Genomic DNA, 7,667 nt, shown 5'->3' with positions numbered 1-7,667 from the left:
TTACATCTTCCTGTTGAATTGAACCCTTAATCATTATATAGTGTCCCTCTTTGTCTCTCTTAACAGTGTTTGTATTAAAGTTTATTTTGTCTGATATTAATATGGCTACACCTGCTTTTTTTTGGTTTCTGTTGGCATGGTATATCTTTTTCCAACCTTTCACTTTCAGTCTGCATGCCTCTTTGTTAGAGAGATGTGTTTCTTGTAGGCCACAAATAGTTGGGTTGTGTTCCTTGAGCCAATCAGCCAATCGGTGTCTTTTAACTGAAGAGTTAAGACCATTAATGTTTAATGTGACTATTGATATGTAGTGACTTTGCCCTGTCATTTTCCTGGAGAAATTTTCTAGTATATGCTTTGAGCTTCCCGTGCTCTTTTACTGGTGGTTTTTCTTCCTTTATCTTCTTTCATATTGATGGCCGTGTTTCTGTGTTTCTGAGTGTAGCACATCTTTAAGTATCTTTTGCAGGGCCGGACGAGTGGCCGCAAAGTCTTTCAATTTCTGTTTGCTATGAAAGGTCTTTATTTCACCTTCATTCACAAATGAGAGCTTAGCAGGATATAATATTCTGGGCTGGCAATTTTTCTCTCTTAGCACCTGTGCTATGTCTCGCCATTCCCTCCTAGCTTGTAGGGTTTCTGATGAGAAGTCTGCTGTGAGTCTAATTGGAGATCCTCTGAGAGTAATCTGACGTTTCTCTCTTGCACATTTTAGGATCTTTTCTTCATGTTTCACTGTGGTAAGTTTAATTACCATGTGTCATGGTGAGGATCTCTTTTGGTCATGTTTATTGGGGGTTCTATGAGCTTCCTGTACTAGGATGTCTCTGTCCTTCTCCAAACCTGGAAAGTTTTCTGCTAATATCTCACTAAAAAGGCCTTCTAATCCTTTCTCTCTCTCCATGCCTTCAGGAACTCCTAAAACTCAAATATTGTTTTTTTTAATAGTTTCCTGTAGATTCCCAACAATATTTTTTAGATTTCTAATTTCCTCTTCTTTTCTTTGGTTTGACTGTATGTTTTCCTGTGCTCTGTCTTCTAAGTCCGATATTTTCTCTTCTGCTTCACCCGTTCTGTTTTTAAGGCTCTCTAATGTTTTTGTCATTTGATCTATTGAGCTCTTCATTTCATTTTGATTTCTCTTCACTATCACACTTTCCTGTTCTACTAGTTTCTGCGTTTCATTTTGATTCTTCCTTAAAATTTCATTTTCATGAGAGAGATTTTCAATCCTGTCCAATAAGGATTTCTGTAGTTCAAGGATTTGCTTTTGAAAACTTCTAAATGTTCTTATCATAAATTTTTTGAAATCCTTATCTTGCATTTCTTCTGTCTCATCATCTCCATAATCTTGGCTTGGGGTGTTTTGTTTATTTGGAGGCATCGTAGTGTCATCGTTGATCTTGTTCCCTCGATTTCTGTGTTTGTTGCTTGGCATAGTTAATTCTACTTTTGTCACTGTGCTTTTTTTTATTATTTTATACTATGTCTGTGTTCAGTGGACTGCCTGCTGTTGGAGGAGCCTTGGAGGCTTGAGATGCGTGTGGCCTGAGAGCGCTGCTTGGTTCTTCCGGGTTACGGGTGTGCAAAGATGACACCTTCAGGTTATGCGTGGTAAATCTCTCTCTCTCTCTCTCTCTCTCTATTTGTTTATTTATTTATTTTATTTATTTATTCAGGAGGTAAGTAATACCACACCGCACGGCTGTGCAGAATTGATGGTATTTAGCTTCCAATCTCTGGCTTCTACCCAAAGAGTCTGTGCAGGCTCTGTTTCTCCTCTGGACTCCCACTGGGTTGCCTAGGCTACTGAATTGTAGTGACTCAGTTCCTTAGCTCTCCCCTGTTGCTATGTAAATCCAGAGTGGGGGCCTGCTCTTTGTCTCTTGCAAAGATTGCAAACTCTTGCAAACTCTTGCAAACCTTGCAACCTTGCAACCTTTGCAAGGTTGGTGGAGAGAGAAACCCCCCACCTTTTTTCCTTCTCTCCTGTAGTCAGTCTGGTGAACTTTCCCACTCCCCTCTAGATTCTGACCGCTGTTTCCCCGCCAATGTCTCCGGTTACTGAGCTCACCTCCCCTTCCAGCGCCGATGTGTGGACTCGGGGCCCTGGGCGTCCCAACTCTCCCTGCTGGTGTCTGTGTGACATCCACTCCCCTTCCTGTACTGGCGCGCAGACCCTGCGGCTCCCGCGGCTCGGCTTCTGCGTGGTGGGCGACCTTGTTCTCCCAGTAGGTCCTCTGAGTCACAGCCATGTAGTAATTTCTGATGATTCCTTTTATTTCCATGATGTCTATTGTTACATTTCCTTTTCATCTCTAATTTTATTGATTTGGGTCATCCCTTTCTTTTTTTTGGTTTGTTGGGCTGATAATGTGTCAATTTTGTTAAATTTTTTTTATCTTTTTCCATCCTTTTATTTAATGAATATAAATTTCCAAAGTACAGCTTATGGATTACAATGGCTTCCCCCCATAATGTCCCTCCAACCCGCAACCCTCCCTTTTCCCACTCCCTCTCCCCTTCCATTCACATCAAGATTCATTTTTGATTCTCTTTATATACAGAAGATCAGTTTAGCATACATTAAGTAAAGATTTCAACAGTTTGCTCCCACAGAAACATAAAGTGAAAAATACTGTTTGAGTACTAGTTATAGCATTAAATCTCAATGTACAGCACATTAAGGACAGAGATCCTACATGAGGAGTAAGTGCACGGTGACTCCTGTTGTTGACTTTACAAATTGACACTCTTGTTTATGGCATCAGTAATCACCCTAGGCTCTTGTCATGAGCTGCCAAGGCTATGGAAACCCCCTGAGTTCACCGACTCTGATCATATTTAGACAAGGCCATGGTCAAAGTGGAAGTTCTCTCCTCCCTTCAGAGAAAGGTACCTCCTTCTTTGATGGCCTGTTCTTTCCACTGGGATCTCACTCATAGAGATCTTTCATTTAGTTTTTTTTCCCCCAGAGTGTCTTGGCTTTCCATGCCTGAAATACTCTCATGGGCTTTTCAGCCAGATCCGCATGGCTTAAGGGCTGATTCTGAGGCCAGAGTGCTGTTTAGGACATCTGCCATTCTATGGGTCTGCTGTGTATCTCACTTCCCATGTTGGATCGTTCTCTCCCTTTTTTATTCTATCAGCTAGTATTTGCAGACACTATTCTTGTTTATGTGATCCCTTTGGTTTTAGTCCTATCATTATGATCAATTGTGAACAGAAATTGATCACTTGGACTAGTGAGATGGCATTGGTACATGCCACTTTGATGGGATTGAATTGCAATCCCCTGGTATGTTTCTAACTCCACCGTTTGAGGTAAGTCAGCTTGAACATGTCCCAAATTGCACATCTCTTCCCTCTCTTATTCCCACTCTTTTTTTAACAGCAATCACTTTTCAGTTAAGTTTCAGCACTTAAGAATAATTGTGTATTGATTACAGTATTCAACCAAAAGTATTAAGTAGAACAAACAAAAAAAAATACTAAGAGGGATAACATATTAAGTTGCTCATCAACAGTCAGGGTGAGAGCTGATCATGTCACCGTTTCTCATAGTGTTCATTTCACTTTAACAGGTTTCCTTTTTGGTGCTCAGTTAGTTGTCACCGATCAGGGAGAACATATGGTATTTGTCCTTTTGGGATTGGCTTATTTCACTCAGCATAATGTTTTTAAAAAAAAAACCAGCTCTTCACTTTGCTGATCTTTTGTATTTTTTGCTTCAATTATGTTGATTTCATCTCTAATTTTAATTATTTCTTTTATCCTTGGTTTGCTGTTGTTTTTCTAGATCCTTGGGATGCATTGATAGCTCATTTATTTGGTGCCTTTCCAATTTCTTGATGTAGGCACCAATTGGTGTGACCTTTCCTCTTAACACTGCTTTTGCTGTATCCCATAAGTTTTGATATGGTGTGTTGTCATCTTTATTTTTGTCAGAAATTTTTGATTTCTCTTTTGATTTCTCCTATGATCCATTCAGGATAATGATATTCATTCTCCCTGTGTTTGTCTATGTTCTAGAGATACCCAAGTTGCTGATTTCCAGCTTCATTACATTCTGGTCTGAGAAGATGCATGGTATGAATGATTTTTTTTTTGCATTTGCTGAGACTTGCTTTATGGCCTAGCATGTGGTCTGTCTTAAAGAAAATTTCATGCACTTGTGAGAAGATTGTGTATTCTGCAACTGTAGGATGAAAAGTTCTGTAGATATCTGTTAGGTCCATTTTGTCTATATTGTCGATTAAAACTGCTGTTTTCTTGCTGTTTTTCTGTCTGGTTGATCTGTCCATTGCTGAAAATGGGGTATTGAAGTCCCCCATTACTCTTATATTGGAGTCAATGTCTGCTTTTAGATCCTTTATCATTTCTTTTTATAGCCAGAGGCCCTGTAATTAGGTGCATATACATTTATAATAGTTACATCTTCCTGTGGATTTGGTCCCTTAACAATTACATAGTTACCTTCTTTGTCTCTCTCTTTTTTTGACAGGCAGAGTTAGACAGTGAGAGAGAGAGAGACAGAGAGAAAGATCTTCCTTCTGTTGGTTCACCCTGCAAATGGCCGCTACAGCTGGCGCTGCACTGATCCCAAGCCAGGAGCCAGGTGCTTCCTCTGGTCTCCCATGCGGGTGCAGGGCCCAAGAATTTGGGCCATCTTCTACTGCCTTCCGGGCCACAGCAGAGAGCTGGACTGGAAGAGGAGCAGCCGGGACAGAATCTGACACCCCAACCAGGACTAGAACTTGGGGTGCCAGCGCTTCAGGTGGAGGATTAGCCAAGTGAGCCACAGCACCGGCTTCTTTGTCTTTTTTTAACAATATTTACATTAAAGTCTATTTTTTATGATATTAGGATGGCTATACCAGCTCTTTTTTTTGTTTTTGTTAGCATTGAATATCTTTTTCCATTCTATCACTTTCAGTCTACATGCATCTTTGTTGTTGAAATGTGTTTACTGTAGGCGTAAATAGATGGGTTTTGTTTTTGAATCCATTCAGCCAATCTGCCTTTTAACTTGAGAACTGAGGCTATTTATATTCAAGGTGACTATTGATAAGTAATGGCTTTCCCTTGCCATTTTCCCAAATATATTTCTGTTTTTTTACTTTGAGTTTCTTTTAAACATTTACTGAGATAATTTCTTCCTTTCCCTTCTTTCATAGTGATGACCATGTTTTTGTGTTTCTATGTGCAGCATATTCCTATGCATCTTTTGTGGGGCTAGATGGGTGATGAAAAATTCTTTCAATTTCTGTTTGTTTTGGAAGCTCTTTATTTCACTTTCACTCATATATGAGGGCTTTGCGGGGCATAAGTATTCTGGGTTGACAGTTCTTTTCTCTTAAGACCTGGAATATGTTTCACCACTCTTTCCTAGCCTGTAAGGTTTCTGATGAGAAGTCCACTGTAAGTCTAATTGGGGATCCTCTGAAAGTAATCTGACATTTCTCTTGTGCACATTTTAGAATCTTTTCTTTATGGTTTACTGTGGTGAGTTTGATCACAATGTGTCATATTGAGATTTTTCTGGTCATGTGTTTCAGAAGTTCTATGTGCTTCCTGTCTTTGGATGTCCTTTCTTTCTCCAAATTAGGAAAGTTTTCTGTAATTATTTCACTAAAAAGACCTTCTAATCATTTCTCTCTTTCCATGCCTTCAGGATCTCCTAGAACATGTATGTTGGGTCATTTGATGGTATCCTGTAGCTTCCCAACAGTGTTTTTTAGTTTTCTAATTTCTTCTTGTTTTGGGTTTGACTGCATATTTTCTTGTGCTTTTTTTTTTATCAGAAGGGAAGTTTATTCTGCTCAGCTGAACTCTTCTCCTCAAAGGAGACCAGTGCTTGGCTATATTATTTGTTTGCTCTGCCCCACGGACCACATAAATGATCTGTGCAGTCCTCAGTGTTAAGTTCATATTCCCCAGCAATGTCCCTCACCAGCTATCCAGGAAGCCCTGAGCATGTGAAGTCTCCCACAGTGACTGTCCAAAGTCCCAGCCACACTGTGAGTCCTACCATACAGCCTCAGTTTTTTCTCAGTCCTGGCACACAAGCCATCCAAAGTCACAAGCTCCCAGCCTCCTGTTATTTCTCCCCACCAGAGTCAGGAGTCCCACTTCAGCTGCTTGCTGGGCACGGACACAACTGGCACAGCTGTTACATATGCCCCAAATGGCACCCACTCTATTGGCTTGTTACAGGATGCTGCTGTAAAGTGATCAGGGAGAGAGGAATGTGTCCCTCCTTTTATATTCTCCTCTAGTTTGGCAGGTACACTCTCCCCCACAGGGCTCCAATCTGGGTTCCCTCTAGGATCTTCCTGTAGCTTTAGCATCAGTAGATTGGGCTGCTTGTGTCTGGTCTCACTTTCCAATGTGTTGCACAGGTTCTCGGCTGCTGGAGTCCTGAGTTGTGGGTGTCCATGCTCCCCACATAGGTCCACATTGTCCCTCTAATTTGCTTAGAGTTTTCTCTGCTGTTTTCTCCCTAACTCTTCCTTGAGACCACTCTCTCCACTTTAAAAAACTATCTTCTCCTGGACTAGAGCAGTAATCTCCTTCCCTACTCCACCATCTTGAAACCTCCCCACAGGCATTTTTCATGAGGGGAAATTCAAATGGCCAACAGACACTTGAGAAAATGCTCAGGATCATTTGCCATCAGGGAAATGTAAATCAAAACACAATGAGGTTTCACCTCACACAAGTAAGAATGGCTCTCATACAGAAATCAACAAACAACAAATGCTGACAAGGATGTGGGGGAAAAAGGTATCCTAATCCACTGTTGGTGGGAATGTAAACTGGTCAAGCTGCTGTGGAAGACAGTGTGGAGATGTCACAGAAATCTGCATATGGACCTAATATTTGTTCCAGCCATCCCATTCCTGGGAATTTATCCAAACCAAAAGAAATCGGTATATGAAAAAGTTATCTGTATCCCAATGTTCATTGCAGCACAATTCCTAATAGCAAATATATGGAATCAATCCAAATGTCTATCAACTGTTGACTGGATAAAGAAATTATAGTATATATACACTATGAAGTACTACTCAGCTGTTACAAAAATGAAATTCTGTCTTTTGCAATGAGATGGTTTGCAACTGGAAACCATATCTAGTGAAAAAGCCAGTCCCCAAAATTCAGATATCATATGTTTTCCCTGATCAGAGATAACTAATAGAGTTGACATGAAATGTGTTAGAGTGAAATATACATTTTGAGAACTGATGATTGTTTAAGGCCCTGTCTGTTCCATTGAAGAACAGTGTTTTGTTTGTTTGTTTTCTCTTCATACTATTTGTTGAGCTCTTTTACTTAGATTAGGTTTAACTATCTGATCATTAAGTGTACTGGAACTAGATCATTGTAAAAATTAAGATGGGAATCTGAGAAGGAGGGGAAGAAAGTCTGGAGCATAGGCAGGAATGAAGGTTGGGATGGGGAAGTACCACTGACTTCCTAAGTCTGTATATGTGAAACTTGTATATCTTAAATTTAAAAAAGAATAATGAAAAAGAGATGGTAAAAACTATAATCTGATATTTTGACTAAAAATAAGAAATAAAAAAATCAAGAGTGGAAATGTGAGAGGGAGGATGAGGAAGGGTTGGAGCATGGGCAAGAGGGAAGGTAGGGGAGGAAGTGTC

The sequence above is a fragment of the Oryctolagus cuniculus genome, chromosome 9, assembly GCF_051225735.1.
Source record: "Oryctolagus cuniculus isolate XC-2025 breed Fujian yellow rabbit chromosome 9, ASM5122573v1, whole genome shotgun sequence".
In the NCBI taxonomy this organism is placed as follows: domain Eukaryota; kingdom Metazoa; phylum Chordata; class Mammalia; order Lagomorpha; family Leporidae; genus Oryctolagus; species Oryctolagus cuniculus.
Note: the sequence above shows the minus strand (reverse complement) of the source record.